The sequence below is a fragment of the Taeniopygia guttata genome, chromosome W (genome assembly GCF_048771995.1).
Source record: "Taeniopygia guttata chromosome W, bTaeGut7.mat, whole genome shotgun sequence".
NCBI lineage: Eukaryota > Metazoa > Chordata > Aves > Passeriformes > Estrildidae > Taeniopygia > Taeniopygia guttata.
Window position 1 is genome coordinate 9752688 of NC_133064.1, and position 19951 is coordinate 9772638.

The 19951-nt window shown below is 43.6% G+C and overlaps 1 long non-coding RNA gene across 1 annotated transcript in view; it reads right to left on the reverse strand.

Moving 5' to 3' along the window:
• Window positions 1-1139: 1139 nt before the first annotated feature.
• The window catches only part of LOC140682169 (uncharacterized), a 42795-nt gene continuing 23983 nt past the window's right edge, over window positions 1140-19951 (reverse strand). Inside the window, exons 2-3 of the long non-coding RNA XR_012053437.1 lie at window positions 3780-4041; window positions 1140-2461 (exon numbers count right to left, since the gene is read on the reverse strand). This is a non-coding gene — a long non-coding RNA (uncharacterized lncRNA). The remainder of the gene's footprint in view (window positions 2462-3779; window positions 4042-19951) is intronic.

Here is a 19951-nt window from a genome sequence, read left to right on the forward strand (position 1 = left end):
AGTTCGCAAGCAGTTTCCTGATGCACGTCTGTATCATTATATGGACGACATCTTGGTGGCTGCGTCCACTCAGGATGAGCTGCTGAGGATTCAGCCTGGGTTGCTCGATGCTTTGCATGCTCATGGGCTGCAGGTGGCTCCAGAAAAGGTTCAACAGCAACCTCCTTGGAAGTATTTGGGGGTCAAAATTCTGGAACGGACAATCCAACACCAGGAGGTGCAATTTGCACACTCGGTGAAGGCACTGATTGATGTTCAAAAACTGATGGGTGTCATCACCTGGTTACGTCCATACTTGGGACTAACCGATGCACAACTGTCTCCTGTGTAAGATCTGTTGAAAGGAGACTCTGATTTAAAATCACCTCGCACATTGACCCCTGAGGCACGTCAGGTGCTGGAGGAGGTTCAGCAGGCTGTTTCTGCCCGTCAGGTTTATCGCATTGATCTTTGCGTTGATGTCACTGTGTTCGTTACCACTCCAGATTCGCATCCCACAGGTATCATTGGTCAATGGAGTGACAAATGGTCCGATCCCTTGCACATCTTGGAATGGGTTTTCCTGCCCCATCAGTCGCAGAAGACGGCAACGACATTGGCTGAGTTGATTGCTCGGTTGATAATCAAAAGCCGGCAACGGTGTTTGCAATTGATGGGTGCGGATCCTGCAGAGAACATACTCCCGATATCCCGGGAGGACTTTGACTGGTTCTTTGCACACTGTGTGTCCCTGCAATGTGCTCTGGAAAATTTTTCAGGGCAGATCACTTATCATTTGCCCAGCCACAAGCTACTGCAGGTGGCAAAATCTACGCAGATCTCTTTGCAGCTCAAAAATAGTTAGTAACCGATGCAAGAACCCACCGTCTTTACTGACGGTTCAGGGAAAACAGGAAAGGCCATTGTTACTTGGAAGGACGGATCTGAGTGGAAGGTTCTGAAAGGTCATCAGGATGGGTCGGCCCAATTGGTTGAGTTGAGGGCTGCTGTTATGGCATTTGAGAGATTTTCCCAGGAACCTTTCAATTTGGTCACGGATTCTGCCTATGTGGCTGACATCGCACAGCGGTTGGGTCACTCGGTTTTGAAGGAGGTCAGTAACCCTGCCTTGTTTCATTTACTGAAGACCTTGTGGTGTGCTATTCAGGCCCGGGTTCATCCGTTTTACGTTCTGCATGTGAGAAGTCACACCAATTTACCAGGGTTTGTAGCAGAAGGTAACGCGAGGGCTGACAAGTTGGCTAATCCAATGTGGGTAGCACCCCAGCCTGATACACTCGCACAGGCCAAGGCATCACATGGGTTTTTCCATCAGAATGCACATACTCTGCAGAAGCACTTTCAGCTGACACCAACAGAGGCTCGTGGCATTGTTGAGTCCTGTGACGACTGCCATGCACTTGCTCCGCCTCTACCAGCAGGGGTAAACCCTAGAGGCCTTAGGGCCTTGGAGCTTTGGCAGACCGATGTCACCCAGATTGCCGAGTTTGGCCGGCTCAAGTATGTGCATGTCACGGTGGACACGTTCTCCTCTGCGATGTGGGCTTCCGCTCACACTGGAGAAAAGGCTCGTGATGTCATTGCCCACTGGAGGCAGGCCTTTGCCGTTCTGGGCATACCTTCTGCTGTGAAAACTGACAATGGTCCTGCTTACGCATCGCAGCAGGTGCAGCAGTTCCTGCAGTTGTGGGGTGTGTCGCACAAGTTTGGTATCCCCCATTCTCCAACTGGCCAAGCTATTGTAGAACGCACTCATGGTACCCTGAAGTGGGTTCTTCAAAAACAAAAACGGGGAATGCAGAGTGAGACCCCGCACAGTCGGTTGGAGGAAGCATTGTACACCATCAATCATCTTACGGTGCAGCAGAATTCAAATAACCCTGTCATTTTAAATCATCATCTCTCGTTGCAGGCTGCAGACAAGGGACATCAGCCTCGAGCAAAAGTTCGAGTGCGGAATTTAGTCACCAAACAATAGGAAGGTACCTATGACCTTATCGCTTTGGGGCGCGGGTATGCTTGTGTGTCCACAGATACTGGGGTACGCTGGGTACCTTCAAAGTGTGTTCGTCCTGATCTGCAACTGCAGAGACAGAATCTGATAAACGGGCAACATAGAAGCCGTGACCAAACTGAAAGTCATGAAATGGATGGATCATCAAGTGATGACTCAGTTGAAGATGACGGCGGGTGATCACTCTGATGATTCCTCCATGAACAGACACTGAACCTTATTCATTTTTCCTTTTCTTTTAAACTAAGAAGGTTGAGACGTCGCCCTGATTCTTAAGTTTTTCTAAAGCCTTCTGAGTTTACATTCTGTTGGAAAACTTTCCCACACAATTTCTGTAAATAACATATTGTTTTGCATTTCTTCATGGGGGTGGAGAAACTTGATGTACTAGTGGTTTGTCCAATGTCTTTGGAGAGGTGGCCCATTCACTCTCCAATCCACTGTCACCTTTGGAAAAGTATAAAAGTTTGAGTCAGAAACTAAACTTCCTCTTTTACCTTGCAAAATAGCAGGTGGCTCGCATTGTGCTTTCTCATGTCCTATAGCGACACTCCCTTGTCTTGGCTGTGGAGAAACTGTCCAAAAATCTGTACCAGACGTTCCAGCAATGCAAAGATGAAATGTCCTACTCCCCACCTGTGCAATCCCACATCTCAGCTATTAGAAGTAAGCATCCTTTCACTCAAGAGGAAGGATATAGAAGGTACACACCATGGGGTATACTGTAGTTTTACCTGTTGTGTTGATTTGGCACAGCCTGATTTTTGGTAGTGGCAGGGGGAGCACAGAAGTGGCTTCTGTGAAAAGCTGCTAGAAGCTTCCACCATGTCCGACAGAGCCAATCTTTGATGGCCCTGAAGATGAACGTGCTACTGGGCCAATTAGAGAGGTTGGCAATGCCTCTGCAATGACGTATTTAAGAAGACAATCAGAACAGGGCATGAGCAGTTTTTTCCCCAGGGGTAGGGAGGTGCCGTGGCTGCTGCCACAGCCACTGCCGTATCAGCACGGCTTGCAGTTAGCCTTGCCTGCCTGGCCACTCCTAGCTAGCTGCTCTGCAGGCAGAAGGGCAGGGGTGGCTTCTCCTTCCTGGCGCTCCGCATGAAGAGAGGTGCTAAATAGCGCCAGCGTCAAAAGGTGAAACAAACTGTCCCCTTGTAATGCATGAAGTCCATGGGGGATGCAGACATCCACTCACAGCCTGTGAGAAAAGTTCTCACTCTGAAGCGAGTGGATGCCAGAGAAAGTTGTCATCCAGTGGGAGACCTGAATAGAGAAAGAGGGCCCCTGCTTCTAGAAAAAGAGAGAGGGAGAGCCCTTGCATCCAAACTAGATCAGCCTAACCTTAAAATACTGCACCCTGTGGACAAGTGACCCACGCCACAAAAGTTTTGGGAAGACTGTCCATGGGAGGGATCCCACAGCATAGCAGAAAAAAGATTCCTCTCCCTGACTGAACAGAAAAGGATCTTGAATGATGAACTGACCAAGACTGCCACTCCCCATCGCCCTGCACTGTTGGTGGGAAAGAGGGAGGGTCTGGGCAGAAAAAAAAAGTGTTTTAAAGGCTTATTTTACTACTCATTATCCTCCTCTGACTCTGTTAATAATAAATTTACTTTATACCTTGAAATTTGAACCTATTTCGCCCTTAGAGTGTTTTCTCCCAGTTCTTATCTCAACTCATGAGCCCTTCGTTAATTTTTTCTACTCTCCCCTGCCCAACTGTAGGAGAAGAAGGTAAGTGAATGACTTTCGTGGGTACCTGGTGTTTGGCCAGGGTCAAACCATGGCACCTGTGGGACCAGTGAGACAACAGGAGGAGGTGGGATGGAAACCCTATGTCAATCCTAGAGGCACGGGTGCAGGAACTGCAGGGAAAACAAATCACAAACAGGACTTCTTCCAGGAAAGTTGCTGCTTCAGTCTTCAGTGGGCAGTTTCTCAGGTGGAGAGGAAAGACTGATCTTCATATATGGCTCCCAAAGAAATAAATTATGTTTAACATATCTCAGTAATTGCTGCAGCTATAGGAAAAAAATAGAAGAAAGAAACTTGAGATAATATATCAACTGAAATCATACATTACAGAACACCGAACCAGCAAAGCAAGGACACTTGGGGAAACAACTAAAATAATTCCATATTGTGAGGAACAAAACAAGGCCAACCCACCAAATTAGGTATAGGGTAATTTTTGCAGGGGGAGATCGTTACCACAGACTCACAGTCCACCAACCCAAGAAGCCCACCAACTTTAAAAAAGAAGACTGAGCATGTAGACTAATTAGCATTAAAAGTGAGAATAGAAGATAGAACACTAATTAATAAGAGAATGATGTAATTTGTAGCAAATGGACATTAATGCTTTTGTTTACTAAAGTGTATGAATAGTTAAAAGTTTTGATAATTGGTGTGATGACTTTGTGAATTTACCACCTAGCACCCCTTTCTGCAAAGAACTGTAAATAAATCAAATACCTTGACTCTGTGTGTGGATCAGCCTCTTAGACACAGGGTGAAAGAACCCTGTTTCAGAACAACAGTCTTATTCCAGAAAGAAATGGAAAGAAATTCTAATCCATTTCTATAAGAAGTGAGTAGAGAATCCTATGATTAGTATTAGAAGGGCCATGTCTCTAGCCAGGTTGTCATGATCTGATTTAAACACAGAAGAGCAAAAAAAATTAAGTCTCTGTGTATAAAACAGAAAGAACTTTGAAGGTTCAAAATATACCAAAAAAACATTATTAAAACCAAACGAGGTTAGATGTTGGTGCCAAAAAATTGATATAATTTATTTATTAGTTAAAGAGGCAAAGACAAATAAAGAGAAAATTTGCAAAGAAAAATAGAAAAAGAAGCATGTGTGGGGGATGAGGGGACAGGGAGAGAGTGATGGGGTTAGGAGGAAGCATATCACTTGTGAGAAATGACGCTGACTTTTTAAATTTCAAAGGTTTATTAAACCTTAACAGAAATACAACAAAGGACAAAATAAGGAAAATTTACAGTGCTGGGAGCATGGAACTAAACCACCATGTGCTTGTCTACAAAATGGATGCTCTGTCTTTCATACCCTTGCCCCCTCCCAAAGTCTTGTCAGTCGACTCCTTCCTTGCCATCCAGTGGTGGAGATCGCTTTCTTACATCTTGATTGGAGGTCAGGTGTTCCCATAGTAATAAGGCAATCCTCCCCAAATGCCCCAACTACCAAGGCAATCCAGTGATAACAATGCAAGGGGGAGGACATATTACAGTAACATAACTATACATCTACAAAACTTCTCATAACATATACATAATATTCACCCCTTAATTGTGAGAGCCAACCATCTCATTACTCATCTATAACTGTCATAGTTTAGGGCAAATTTGGGGAAAACCCTCTGGAAGGAGCCCCCAGAATACAAACCCCCACGGCCCCTCCCCACCCACCTGGTTCGGGAAAAAATTTTCTCTGAGAGAAGTGGAAAAGAACCTTTTTATTCAATGAACAAAGCACTCCCCAGCACCAAAAAAAAAAATTAACAACACCAGATGACAACAAAACTCTTTCACCACTCTGAAGAGATGAGCAAATCCAGAAAGTCTTTCCTGGGAGTGGTCGCCCGGGTCTGGATGCTGGGGATTGCTCTGGGCACTGGGGCTGGCTGCTGCAGATCACAAAATGCAGGCTTCTGGTGTTCCTTGGTGTCTCCCAGATCCCAGTCTGGAGCAGGTTGGATGGTATTCAGGAAGAGGAAAGGAAAAGAAACAGTCCAGGGAAAGAATTGGACTGCTTAGCTAACCTAACTAGGAAGCAAAGGCAAAAGCAGAAGCAAGCAAAGCAAGCAAGCCAAGCAAGCAAGCCAAGCAAGCAAGCAAGCAAGCAAGCAAGCCAGCACTAGCCTTTTTTAGACAGCAGACCATGGGGGGAGGTGAACCGGCTGATAACAATGCAAAACAAACCCTCACTTTCAGAGTCAGTTCTGAAAGCACAGAACATAATATCAAACATAAACAGAACACATGATTGGAGATACAAACACTGTAACGTCACCCTAGGACAATAACAAACCCCCTTTTTCCTTTTCTATAAGTCATTTGGCTCAAACAATTAACTCTTATTTTCGATTCCAATACCTAATTAGCTGGTGGGATACAACTGGTGCCAAATACAGAAAGTCACATCCTACAATCTTAACAAAATTACAAATACGAAAGTTAGAATTATTACTGAGTAAAGTTACATTATCTTTGTCTATTTCTACAAAAGCACACGAAGTCCTCAAACATACACAGCCCTGAACAATATATACAAGTACGGTTCTTTGACTAGTATGTGGGTGAATCTCGAAGTGACAAATGCTTTGCTCAGTATCAAGACATATGTCTTGAGCATCAATTGTGTTCCTTTCACAAATAAATCCTTGTTGTTCCCGGGTAACACAGGATTCTAGATTCACAGTTTGCCATTTCTCATCCACTCTCCATGCCCATGTTCTGTATTCTGAAGGACAGAGCACTGATCTCTCGTGATTTAATCCTAATGCTATAATGGGATGAATAATATAAACTGTGGCATTGCGTATAGTGAGCACAAAGGCAGTAGACATGTTATCAATAGGATCATAGGTAAAATTTACCAAAGTCCACCAAGCTTGAAATTTCTTTACAAAATCAGTAGCATTATCCCAGACAGCTTTTTGAATTTCAATCAGAAAGGCTCCTTCACGTCCTTCTCTTATAATTAAGGCAGCTGTGGATTGCAACCATAATTGTGCCTGTGTACAGCTAAAAGCCAAAGACACATTACTCTGGGCCATAGCAAGTGCATCTATGATTAACCTATGGTCTTGGTCCTCTGCTTTTTCCCAACTTGGTAGCACTTTTGAAACCTGCCACTGACTGGTTCCCAATGCCAACAAAGAAGACTGTAAGGGTTGTTTTAATTTTGTTAGATCAATTGTTGCCAGGGCCAATTTATTCATTAATATTTCTAAATAATTTCTGTTTAGAACTCCCAGCCCTATCCCTAATATTCCAGTCAGATCCCTTTGCATTCTGCCCCTGGTATATGCTTGCCTTTGCAACCATGTTTCCATGTTTTCCAACCCTCAGAGGATGTCTCTAGGAAAGAAGAGCAGTCCAGCTGGACTTCAGAGATGTTAGTTTGTCGCTGTTGAGGCAGGACGGGAATGAATAGACTTGACTCAGAAGGCTGTGAAAGTAAGACTCCACTTTATTCAAAATACACCGCTCTTTTATACAGAGCTTCATGAGGACCAAATCCATTGGTTCTGAAGTGAAAACAACCCACAGCTGTTGGAATCTGAGGGTATTGGTGATTCCGAGATTGTAGAAAGTCTCTGTCTTTCTGCCCCGTTACCAAAGAAGAAGCCATAATTCGTCTGTGCTGTTTTCAAGGTTGTTTATTCTTGCTTATCTATAACATGTTCTGCTGCCCTACCACAGGTCTGTCCTGCAGGGCAGCGTGCAGGGCTCTGACCCTCAGTGGGATGTTACAAACATTATATACCAGAAACTACGTGTACTATATTTACAATATTGTGCCAATATCTATCATCTACGTTAAACAGCGTGTCCCCAGCCTAAACCAATAGAAAAATGCCAACACTACAGTGAAACATGGAGGGCATGAAGAAGGAGGAAAAGGACAAGACACACCAAATTTCCTCCATCTTGTGCCCTCTGAACCCCTAATTTAGAAACCTAAAATTTTACTTTTGCACCCGTGCCACACTTAATTATTACTTATATCAAACACTCAGAGCTTGTAATTCATCCTGTAAGATTGAAAACTCCTCTCCATGGACAGAGATCAGAGACAGTGGTCTCTCGGGGCTCTGTACAGGGGGGTTCCTGACCCCTGCCAGGGTCCCAGACCTGCCAGGGCAGCCAGAGGGAAGCCCTGGATTCCCACACACAGCATTGGCGCAAAGTGCTTGATGCACAGTGATAGAACTTAACTATAAACAATGTGAATAACAAGAAAGATAAAGAATTATTTACATTCTTTTCCAGCTCTTTCCCAGGCTTTTTGCCTGTCTAGAAACTCTCAGTTTCTTTCTTTGTCTGAATCTGAGACCCACATTAGTTTACATTAGTAATTCAACACACTTGAGAGACCATTCTGGATTAAATAACAATTGCTGTTAGCCCATGCTCCTTATTACATATGGGCCAATTTAATAAATTTTGTGTTCTGACCTAGGTGGCATGATTTGGGTTTGGGCTGGAGTGCTGGCATAGGTTGTAAAAGGCTCACTTGTAGCATTTATTTTAAATTTGAAGGTGAGCCCAATAGTATCATGGGTCCAAAGACAAACCACCTCAACAGTCTGTACTAACATAAAGTTGTACCAACAGTCTAATTCACTTGAACGACTACAAACTTCCCGGTGTTTGTCTGTGGGAGTGGTTGAAATCCTAATTTGGATTGCTTTCTTATGAGTGGTTCCATTAATCATCTGACATCCTATTCTAATTTCCTCTCCTATAGTCCCTTGAAGTGAACACAACCTTTGTTTTTGCCATTTTTGACTTTCATATGCTTGGTTTTCGTGCAAGACTGCAGTTGATAGGTTTAAATCTTTTCTATCAGAATATTCTCCCATGGATTCAGTGTACTGAATAAAAGCTTGGGACCAAGGCCACTCATCATTTTTCTGACTAGAGGTATTTTCTAATTATTGGATTGCAATTATGATTATGAACAAAACAATTTCCTTGATTAAATTCCTGCAATCTAGATTACTAAAGATTCCTGACTGAAATGTACTCATTTTAAGCGAGTGAGTTTCAGTTTCAGTTCATTATCACCCGATGTTGCCTTCCAAGGGGTCTCTGGAGGTTTCTTCACTCAAGAGTGGTGGATCCAGGCGTTCTGTCCCTTGATCTTAATTGCGGTGAAAGTGGTGAGAAGTACTTGGGATGGTCCTTCCCCTCTGTGGCTCTAAGGTCTTCTCGGCAAAAGACTTGACATACATATAATCCCCAGGCTGTATGTCATGCACTGGTCCATCTAGCCCTCTGCTCTGAGTTCCAGTCACATATTTTTCAGTTTTTCTGAGTTGTTTACCTAAGGCCACCATATAAGCAGTCAGCCTTTCCTCCCCAATTTGGGTGGATATCCCTTTCTGCACACTATATGGTCTCCTGTAAAGCATTTCAAAGGGGCTCAGCTTCTCTTTAGTTCTGGGCTTAGTCCAAATTCACAGCAATGCTAATGGGAGGGACTGGGGCCAAGGCAAATTAACTTCTTGCTCCTTCCAAAAGTTTTTCTCAAAAATTTACCCTAAACTAAAACATGTTGCACTATTTTTGAAATAAAATGCGGTCCCCTATCTGAGGATATTATGGCTGTTACTCCAAAGCATCGTATTATTTCTTGCAGTAGCACCTTGGTTACCTCCCGGCCTTTGGCAGTCCTGGTGGTGAAACAGAGTAAAATTTAACAGGATAGAAAATCCATCTGGATTTAGGTGAAGTGTACTGCGTAGTGGCTTGCTAACATGAGTGAAATATGCTGTTTAGTCTGTTAACTCTGCTGTGCTTGTAAAACTGTCCCAGCCAAGGAGAAAAGAATGCAATCTCCAAGGTGAAGAGATGAGGGGCCCCTTGAACTCTGAAACTAAGAAAAGAAGAAGTCTGCAAAAATGGACAAAGGGATTAGAGAGTTCTCTGTACAAAGGGCCAACTTTAAATTGTAACTTGAAATCAACTTAATGAATATGCATTAACCTATTGTGAGATTCTATGTATATGTAAATTAGTACGGGACAATAAAAAGGATCGGGAATCCCCAATGGGTGCGTATGCCCTTTGAAGCGAAATCCCTGCTTCCAGGGAAATCCTGGTGTGAGTCCAGAGCTGCAATAAAAATACCGTTCCCTACAAATCTTTATTGGAATTGTGGAGTTTTGATTTTTCATCCATGTTTCATTTTGGCAAGCCAGCCATGAGAATTTTTGTCCACGCGGGGGCAGGGGGGGAGTGGACCCCCTTGGCATGTTAGCGTTCTGGAACACATATGATCACAGGATATGATTATATGTAGGTGCTTTTATTTAGAGCTCTGGGAATCAGGGGTCCAGACCCAAATCTGACTCCGACATGGCTTTTGAGCTGAACGTATTTTATATTCTATCGTTACGTAACTTACATATTAATTATTAAACTTATATTGTTCTATTGTACACATTGACATGAGTTTCTCGTGATCTTTCTTAGGTCCCTGACCACAGTTTCTCATGATTATTCTTATGATTAAGCAGTAATTATATTTAATTACTAAACAATCATCACATCTAACAATTATATCATTTATCATGTACTAGCTACACAGGTGCAGTTCTAGCAAGTACAAGTTCTTCATGTGCTTAGGGTGTTTATTTTTCCAGGGCCTACTAAGCTTATTTTTCCTGTTAACCCTAAATCCCCATGATTTAAAAACCCTTTTACTATCAGGCACGCCCTGGGAAATTTCCCTGGAAGGGCTCCGCTCTGCCTCCGCTTGCCACCTGCGGAGACAGACAACGACCTACTGGTGTGCGGATAAAAGGTATGTACTGAGAGGGCCCTGGGGGAAGAGAGAGACAGGACTGCTGATAAGTCACTCAAGAGACATCTGAGTGCCCAGCCTCATTCCTGTGCCTGCAGGCAGCCCAGCCGATAGGGCGGCTGGAGCGAGCGGAGGCGGATTCACTGTTCCGATAGAGCGGCCGCTAGCGACTCTGGAGGTGAGTCGAGTGAACCCGAAGTTTGTGTGCTTGTGTCCGGACACTGTGTGGCTGATGTGTTTGTAGTTGTGTGAGTGCATGGTGTTTAAAGGGAGTGAACAAGCGAACGAGTGAGTGTACCCACGGTGTGAGGTGAAGTGCTACTCATGTCTGAAGTGACCAGGTGACACCCGGGAGGAGGGGGGGGGGGGGTTGCTGGCCGAGCCACCGAGAAGTGAGACAAGTGGAGGACATTTATTGATTTACAGTGTTTAGAGGCGGTGATTTGTGTATTTTAACAGTGGCTAGACGAATTCAGGAAGTTCCTTTGCCCCAGTGGTTTGGACTTGATCCCTGGGAGTTGATCCCTGGGAGTTTGTGAACCCTGTGGATTATTGGATAGATAGAGGAGACCAACAAGTTCAATTGGGGGGACTTTATCAGACTTCAGCTGGTAATATTATAAGTCTAGACTGGGAGCAAACCGCCGTAGAGGATTTAGAAATCCCCGGAGTGACAAACAGAACAGCCTGCCTCTGAGGGCAGTTCCCAGGGGCTTTTGGTGTATCGGGAGGATGATACCCTGCGTGGGTACTGTTGCAGTGCAGAGTTTGTGAAAGACGCTGGTATTGCTACTCTAGTAGGCGTCAGGGCATATGCCCCGAGTGTAAATTGAGGGTACCTGATCAGGCTAACTCAGAACCTGAGATGTTAAAGCTTGTGTGCAGAAAAACACATTTGATACCACCCACCTGGAGTTGTGTGTGGGAGGAAAATTGGGAAAGGACTGTGAAGCTGTGTGAAGAGAGATTTAGGTGGAAATGAGATAGGACAAGGAGAAGGAGGCAATGGGAACTAATCAGAGTAAAGAAGTTCCCTGGGCTAGCCCCTTGGGGTGCATCTTAGCCCACTGGAAGGAACTGGCCAGTAGGGGTGGCTTGGAAAATAAAAAAGATTTAATTCAATATTGCACATGCTGGTGGCTGTTATACAGGTTGGAGGATGGGGCGAAGTGGCCACCTGTTGGAACTTGAAATTATAATATCTTACTGCAGTTAATGTTGTTCTTAAAACGGGAAGGTAAATGGGATGAGGTTTTGTATGCTGAATATGTTTTTCACTTTAAGAAATCACCCAGAATGGCAGAGGGACTGTGGGCTCAGAGCTCCTTCTGACCCACTGGTGTTAGCTCCTGAAAATGAAAACAAAGCAAAGAGAGGGCAAATCAAACGCTGTTGTTCAGCATGTTAGCATTCAGGAACACACATAATCACGGGATATGATTATATGCAGGTGCTTTTATTGAGAGCTCTGGGAATCAGGGGTCCAGACCCAAATCTGTCTCCTACATGGCTTTCGAGCTGAATGTATTTGATATTCTATCATTATGTAACTTACATATTAATTATTAAACTTATATTGTTCTATCGTATACATTGACTTTATTCGAGCATGAGTTTCTCATGATTATTCTTACGATTAAACAGTAATTATATCTAATTACTAAACAATCATCACATCTGACAATTATATCATTTATCATCTACTAGCTACACAGGAGCAGTTCTAGCACGGTACAAGGCCTTCACTTTCCCAGAGTATTTTCTCAGGGCCTATTAAGCTTAATTTTCCTTCTAGCCCTAAATCCCCATGATTTTAAAACCCTTTTACTATCAAGCATGCAGTATAGGACAGCGATGTATGAGATCAGATAAATTTTATCATGCTGAGGAGCAAGAACAAAATACATTTCATCTGTTAAAAGCTCCTCCTAGGAGATGGAGATGGAGAGATGAGAGGGATGATGATAAAGACGAGGAGGATTTCCCAAAAAGGGAGGAGGAGGAGGACTCAGGTGGAGAAGGCACATCCACTCAGATCTATCCCACTCGTAACAGCCCAATTTCATCCAGAACTAGGAGACAAGCAGTGTTACAGGCCCCTCTGCGAGAGGCAGTGGGACCGGAAGGTGAGAAACTAATGATTAAAGTGTCATTCACCACTCTTGACTTAGAAGCATGGGAGAGGATTGCTAGAAATTATCATGTTGATCCGATACGGACTTTAGGGCAGGCTCGTAAGGAAGCAATATGCCAGACCCCGAAACCTCAGACAATAAAGGAACTCCGAACCTTCCTAGGCATGGCAGGGTGGTACCGGCTGTGGATTTATAATTATGGACTGCTTGTCAAACCTCTCTATGCTCTTATTGCCAATGGAAATAGAGAAGTCCAGTGGACAAAGGAAGCCATACGGGCCTTTCACCAGCTAAAGAGTGCTCTCATGTCAGCTCCAGCTTTGGGACTTCCAGATGTAAGTAAACCATTCTTTCTATTTTCCCATGAAAAACAAGGAATTGCCCTGGGGATATTGGCTCAGGACTTGGGTCCCTACTGGAGGGCAGTTGATTACTTTTCCAAGCAACTAGATGCAGTGGCTAAGGGATGGCCAGGTTGCCTCAGAGCTGTAGCAGCAGTCGTGTTGAATATTCAAGAAGCACGCAAGTTTACCCTGGGACAAAAACTGACTGTACTAATGTCCCACACAGTGTCCACAGTACTGGAAGTAAAGGGCGGCCACCAGATCTCACCACAGAGGTTCCTGAAGTACCAGGCCATCGTGGTAAAACAAGATGATATAGAGATAGTAGTAACTAACATTGTCAACCCAGCTTCTTTTCTCAGTGGGAATCAAGGAGAACCAGTACACCACGACTGCCTGGAAACTATTGAAGCTACTTACTCCAGTCGCTCAGACTTAAAGGACACTCCTTTGGATGATGCAGAGACCTGGTTCACTGATGGGAGCAGCTACATTGCCAGTGGAAAGCGATATGCTGGGTATGCAGTCACTACCTGCAGAGAGGTAATAGAATCTGGACCCTTACCAACAGGCACCTCTGCGCAGAAGGCTGAGATAATCGCACTGACCCATGCCTTGGAAATGGCCAAAGGGAAGAAAATAGACATTTACACAGACTCGAGGTATGCATTAGAAGTTGTGCATGCACATGGAGCCATTTGGAAAGAAAGGGGACTGCTGACTTCACAAGGGAAAAACATTCAACATGCACGAGAGATAACTCGTCTGCTGGAAGCAGTTCAGGTGCCCGAAAAGGTAGCAATTATGTATATTACGGCACACCAGAAAGTGAGCTAAGAATTGGAGGAAGGAAATGATCTGGCGGATAGAAAGGCAAAAGAAGCAGCAAAAGGTGATGTAACTACAGAAGGAGCTCTGATCCCAGATGGACAAATTTCCCTTGAACGTAAGCCAGAATATAATAAGAAAGACAAGAAACTAATCGAGGATCAAAAAGGGAAATATGACCACGAGAGGTGGGCCACCATTAAAGGGAAGCTGGTAATCCCTTCCCACTTGTTGTAGTCACTAGTAAGGGAGGAGCATCAGAAAACACACTGGGGAGTAGATGCCCTGAACACCTATTTGATTGAAAGGATTGTTGCCAGGAATTTATATGTCACTCTTATTCAGGTGCCCCGACAATGTGATCTTTGCCTCCAGACTAAACCCAAGAATATCCCCAGTCCAAAACTCGGTCAGATTGGGAGGAGCCATGGACCTGGACAGCAGTGGCAAATTGACTTTTCAGAACTCCCAAGGAAAGGGGGGTATAAGTATTTGCTAGTATTGACTGATACCTTTTCAGGGTGGCCAGAGGCATTCCCCACCAGAACTGTCAAAGCTCGAGAAATGACCAGGGTATTATTACAAGAAATAATACCACGTTTTGGAGTTCCAGCCGCAATTTCCTCAGACAGGGGATCACATTTCATTTCCAGAATAGTACAACAGATTAGTAGCCACCTGGGCATAGATTGGGAACTACATATTCCATACTGCCCCCAATTGAGCAGCCAGGTGGAGAAAATGAATCATCTGATTAAACAACAAATTGTAAGACTGGGCCAGGAAGTTAATCTACCCTGGCCCTAAGCTCTTCCACTAGCACTGTTGCGGATTCAAACTAAACCTAGAGCTAAAAAAAGCTGAGTCCCTTTGAAATGCTTTATGGAAGGCCATATGGAACACAAAAGGGGACGTCCATCCACATTGGGGAAGTAACATTGGCCACCTATATGGTGGCTTTAAGTAAACAGCTCAGAGAAATTGAAAAACATGTGGCTGGAATTCGGAACAGGGAATTAGATGGACCAGTACATAACATACAACCTGGGGACTACGTATATATTAAGTCTCTTACAGAAAAGACCCTAAAACCACAATGGGAGGGACTGTACTAGGTGCTTCTCACCACCTTCACCTCGATCAAGGTCAAGGAGCAGAATGCCTGGATCCACCACTCTCGAGTGAAGAAAGCTCCAGAAGCCCCTTGGAAAGTGACACCAGGAGACAAAGGACTGAAACTAAAACTTACCTGAGCAAAATAAGTATATTGCGGCCAGGGGTAGTTTGTAATTTCATTTACAGAATTGTTTTGTATATAATTATAATTAGAGTCTTAGAATTAGAAATACCTCTATCCAAATTGATACTGAATGGCCTTGGTCCCAGGCTTTTGATCAGTATACTGGATCCATGGGGGAACCTTTTGAGATAAAAGATTTAAACCTATCTACTGTAGTAATCCACAGAAATAAGGTATATGAAAAGCAGGAGTGGCAGGAAAAGGAGCTGTGGACACTTCAAGGAATAAGAGGAGAAGAAATTAGGGTAGGATGGCAGGAAAAGGAGCTGTGGACACTTAAAGGAATAAGAGGAGAAGAAATTAGGGTAGGATGCCAGGTAATCAATGGGACCACTCATGAGAGACCAGATGAGGTTATTGTCTCCACCCCTCCTGCATACAAGCACCAGAAGGTCTGTGATAGCCCAAGTAAATTAGATTGTTGGTATAATTTCACATTAATTCAGCCTGTAGAAGTGATTTGTCTGTGGGCTCATGATAAAGTCGAACTCTCAGTTAAATTTAAAATAGATGTTATCCATGTTACAATGATAAAACCACATACAACTCATACCAATACTCAAGCAGCTCAGACCCAAACCATACTTGAACCTAAAATATATGAAATAGGCCCATACATAGTGAGAAATATGGGTCAGCAACTGTTGTTCAATCCAGAGTGGTCCCTCAAACGTGTTGAATTGCTAATGCAAATTAACATCTCAGAAATCCAGCCAGCCTGCTCCTCTTTCCTAAGAACATCCTTTGAGGGGTGGACAATGTGGTTACACCTCAAGAGCAAAATAAAAAGGGATCTAACTGGGATATTAGGGACTGGATTAGGAGTTTTAAATGGAATTGATTCAGAAATACTGATGAATAAGCTGGCTACTGCAACAAGTAGTTTAACAAAATTAAAACAGCCTTTACAGTCATCTCTATTGGCATTAGGAACTAGCCAGTGGCAGGTTTCAAAAGTACTGCCAAAGCAGGAAAAGGCCGCGGACCAAGACCACAAGTTAATAATAGAAGCGCTTAGCACAGTCCAAGATAATGTGTCTTTAGCTCTCAGCTGTATACAAGCACAGTTATGGATGCAGGCAACAACAGCTCTGATCATACAGGAAGGAAATGAAGGTGAATTTCCAGTGGAAATACGAAAGATTGTCTGGGATGATGCGATTGATTTAGTGTCATGGTTTCATACTGGCACAATGCTAGGGCTCTTATGAAAATGTAATTTTTTAATTGAATGTTGTGAAATGTGATTGAGAATAGACCAAAGTAGGCCTAAGCTTAACAATGAGAAAAAAAAAATTATTAAGCTACAATTATTATACTATTATAGAAGGAAAAAAAAAAGGGGGAAAAAAAACTACACGAAATTTAAAATGAAAACTTTTAAAAGCATTTTTTTCCTCTTACTACCTAACTCTATTAAACTATAGTGAGATACAACTTGGATTTTAATTAGGTTTTCACTTTTTAGATAATCGATACTCAGTTTATTGAGGGAGAGAGGAGTCTTTTTTGTGCCACAGATCTCTTAAGAAACACAGCTGCCACATCCTGTGTTTCCATGTCACTCATGGCACTGCCCAGAGAAAAAGTTTGCTATGGTGACCTTCTCTTTTTTATGCACAGTGCTCTTACTACTAATGCATGGATGGACAGACTGCTTTTAGGATTTTTCCTTTCAAGGATGCCCTGCCAAGAGGGGACAAAACAACAGTTTCATTTTTCATTTTTGGGACTGCAGTCCCCCCCATTTTCCCCTGGGGCCGAGGGTTTAAGAACAGAGATCTTTTTTTCTTCTTCTCTGAAGACAGGGGGTACTACTACAAATATCCCTAACTTTTCTCTGTTCACTCTACTTCTGTCTTTTCTCAGCTGAAGCATCATCTCTTTGGTTCACTGGCATTCTCCTAAAATACAGTCTCTTTTGGAAGAGAAAATTGGTTTAGTCTGTGGCTACTAAGAAAAAGTCTACCTAAAAAGCTACACTATCATCTCCTCATCTCCTCTTACTTAGAATTTCTCCTTCCAACATCCCAGGGTCTAAGCTGTTTCTCTTCCTCTCTTTTAAACTGAGGAGGAGAAAAATTTCATAAAGCTTTCATTTCTCAAGGAAGGGTTAAAAGTCCCGACTCCCAAGGATGGCTCGCTGCCCAGATTCCAACTCCCACAAGTGGCTGGGTACCTTGAGACCCCCCCCCCCCCCCCGCCCCCCCCCCGCCCCCCCCCTGCTCTTCTCCCTCCCCGTGGCATACTGCTGACAAAACTGCCACTGTCTCTCTCTCAAGAGAGAGAGACTCTGGGGGGAAACAGAGACATCCCAAATTTTCTCCACCCTTCCATCTGCAGGGGCCAGGCCCGGTTCCAGTCCCTCCACCCTTGGGCCTACCTCTGAAAACTATATAACTGTTCCCCTCCCCTACCCAGCCACCTGGCCGGGCGGGGGAGAGTCCTACACTGCACACTGACCGGAACTAAAAAGAGCGAGTTCTCCTAGAAATTCTGCTTTTAACCCCTTTGTGTTCTCAAAAGCGTGTCTACCTTTAATTAGTCAATATTTAAATTGACCTCTTCCTTCTGAAAAAAATTTTTTTTCTATATCAAACCACAACATTTAGAAAGAAAGTTTCAGTCCTGGTGGACTATAATAAATTTTACCTATGATCCTGCTTCTAATGTGGCCACTGCCTTTGTGCTTACTATACGTAATGCCACTCTTTATGTGATCCACTCCATCATTGCACTAGGATTAAATCATAAAAAAACAGTGCTCTACCCCTCAGAGCATAGAGTGTGGGCATGAAAGGTGAATTAAAAGTGGCAAACAGTAAACTTAGAATCTTGTGTTGTTAGGGAACAACTAGGATTCATTTGTGAAGGCAATAGCATTAATGCTCAAGATGTGTGTCTCGACACTGAACAAAGTATTTGCCACTTTGAAATCCACCCAGTCATTGATCAGAAAACTGTGCTTGTATATAATGGCAAAGGTTGTGTATGCTTGAGAACTGCTTGTGATATTGTAAAAATCGATAACAGTGATTTTATTTTGTCTACTAGAAATCATTCTAATTTTTGTATTTGCAATTTTGTTAAGATTATTTGGTGTGATTTTTTGTATTTGGCCCTGGTGACATCCTACCAGCTGATTAAAACCAATTACACAATGTAGCATAAATTATCACCCACTTCTATCGGAATGGACCTCACATTAGTAAAACAATTAACTAAACACCAGGACCTATTAGAGATTTTGAAGAAAACCCAAAAAAGCAGAGAAAAAACCCTAGTTACTGTTCATCATGATACCAAAGAAATAACCAGAATTCTGCAAAGGATAAAACAGTATGCAGATCATCACTGGTGGGATGTAATCTTTGGATGGTCACCAACTGCAAATGGGATTTTTAATAAGTTGGTAACAAACTCTGCCTACATGGAGGAGGTAGTGTCCAGGGCAGAGCAGCCCGTGCTCAAAGAAATAGAGAATGAACATCTCTTTGTATTGCTCTCAAAGCTGATTTATTTAATTTCTCACCGAGAGCATCCATTTTATGTAATGCATGTGAGGTCACACACTGATTTGCCAGGTGAGATTGCAGAGGGGAATGTCCAAGCAGATTCCCTTGCTGCACCAGTCGAAAAAGCACATCTCCCTGACGTCTTCCAACAGGCAAAGATAAGTCACCAACATTACCATCAGTATGTGCCAGGTCTGATCCGACAGTTCCAGCTAACATGGAGTCAGGCTCAAGCCATTGTGGCCACCTGTCCCAACTGCCAGCTCCAGGCCATGCCATCAATGGGCATGGGGGTTAACCCCCAGGACCTTGGCAGCTGTGAGGTGTGGTAGACAGACATCACCCACATTCAAAGTCTGGGTCGCCTCAAATATGTTCATGTAAGTATTGACACATATTCAGGCGCAGTATATGCCTCTGCCCATGCAGGAGAAAAGTCTGAGCATGCCAAGAAGCACCTAGTGCAAGCTTTTTCAGTGTTGGGGATCCCAAAAACAATCAAAACTGATAATGGCCCAGTGTATGCATCCAAGGAGTTTCTAGAATTTGTCCAGCAGTGAGGAGTGGAACATAAAGCTGACATCCCTCACTCCCCCACAGGTCAAGCTGTGGTTGAGTGTGCACACCATATGCTCAAGAAGGTCTTGGCTAGACAGAGCAGTTCAACTGTGTGGATGTCTCCGCAGCAGAAGCTCTGCAAAGCCATGTTTATCATCAATTTTCTGAACTGTTCATTTGAAAACATGAGTCGACCAGTAGTACATCATTTTAAGTGGCAATTAGTTCAAACTGTCTCAGCGTCCACCGGTCTTGATTAGGGATCCAGAGACTTGGGAAACCAAGGGTCCCTATGAACTTGTAACCTGGGGTCATGGCTATGCGTGTGTAACTACTCCCTCAGGCCCTCGGTGGATTCCCCAGAAGTGGGTGAAACCTTTTGTCCCCAAGAATCCAGGTCAGACAAAAGGGGACAGGAAGCAAGTAGCTGATGCTTCAAAGAGAAGACGCCGCCGGATGGAAGAAGAGGAATGTTCCTAAGCATGAATTCCTTCTGGCAGAAACAGAAACTTTTAACATGTTTAAAAAATGTTTGTTTTTCCTTTTTAAAGAAAACCTACCTCCCGCTCAACCCTGTGGAAAAACCCCATCCAAGTTGTCATCTTGCTAATGCTGAACAGTCAGGCAGCTGCATGGATCGTCCTTCAGCCACATCAAAATGTCTGTGTGACCCTGGCACAGACACTTCAGC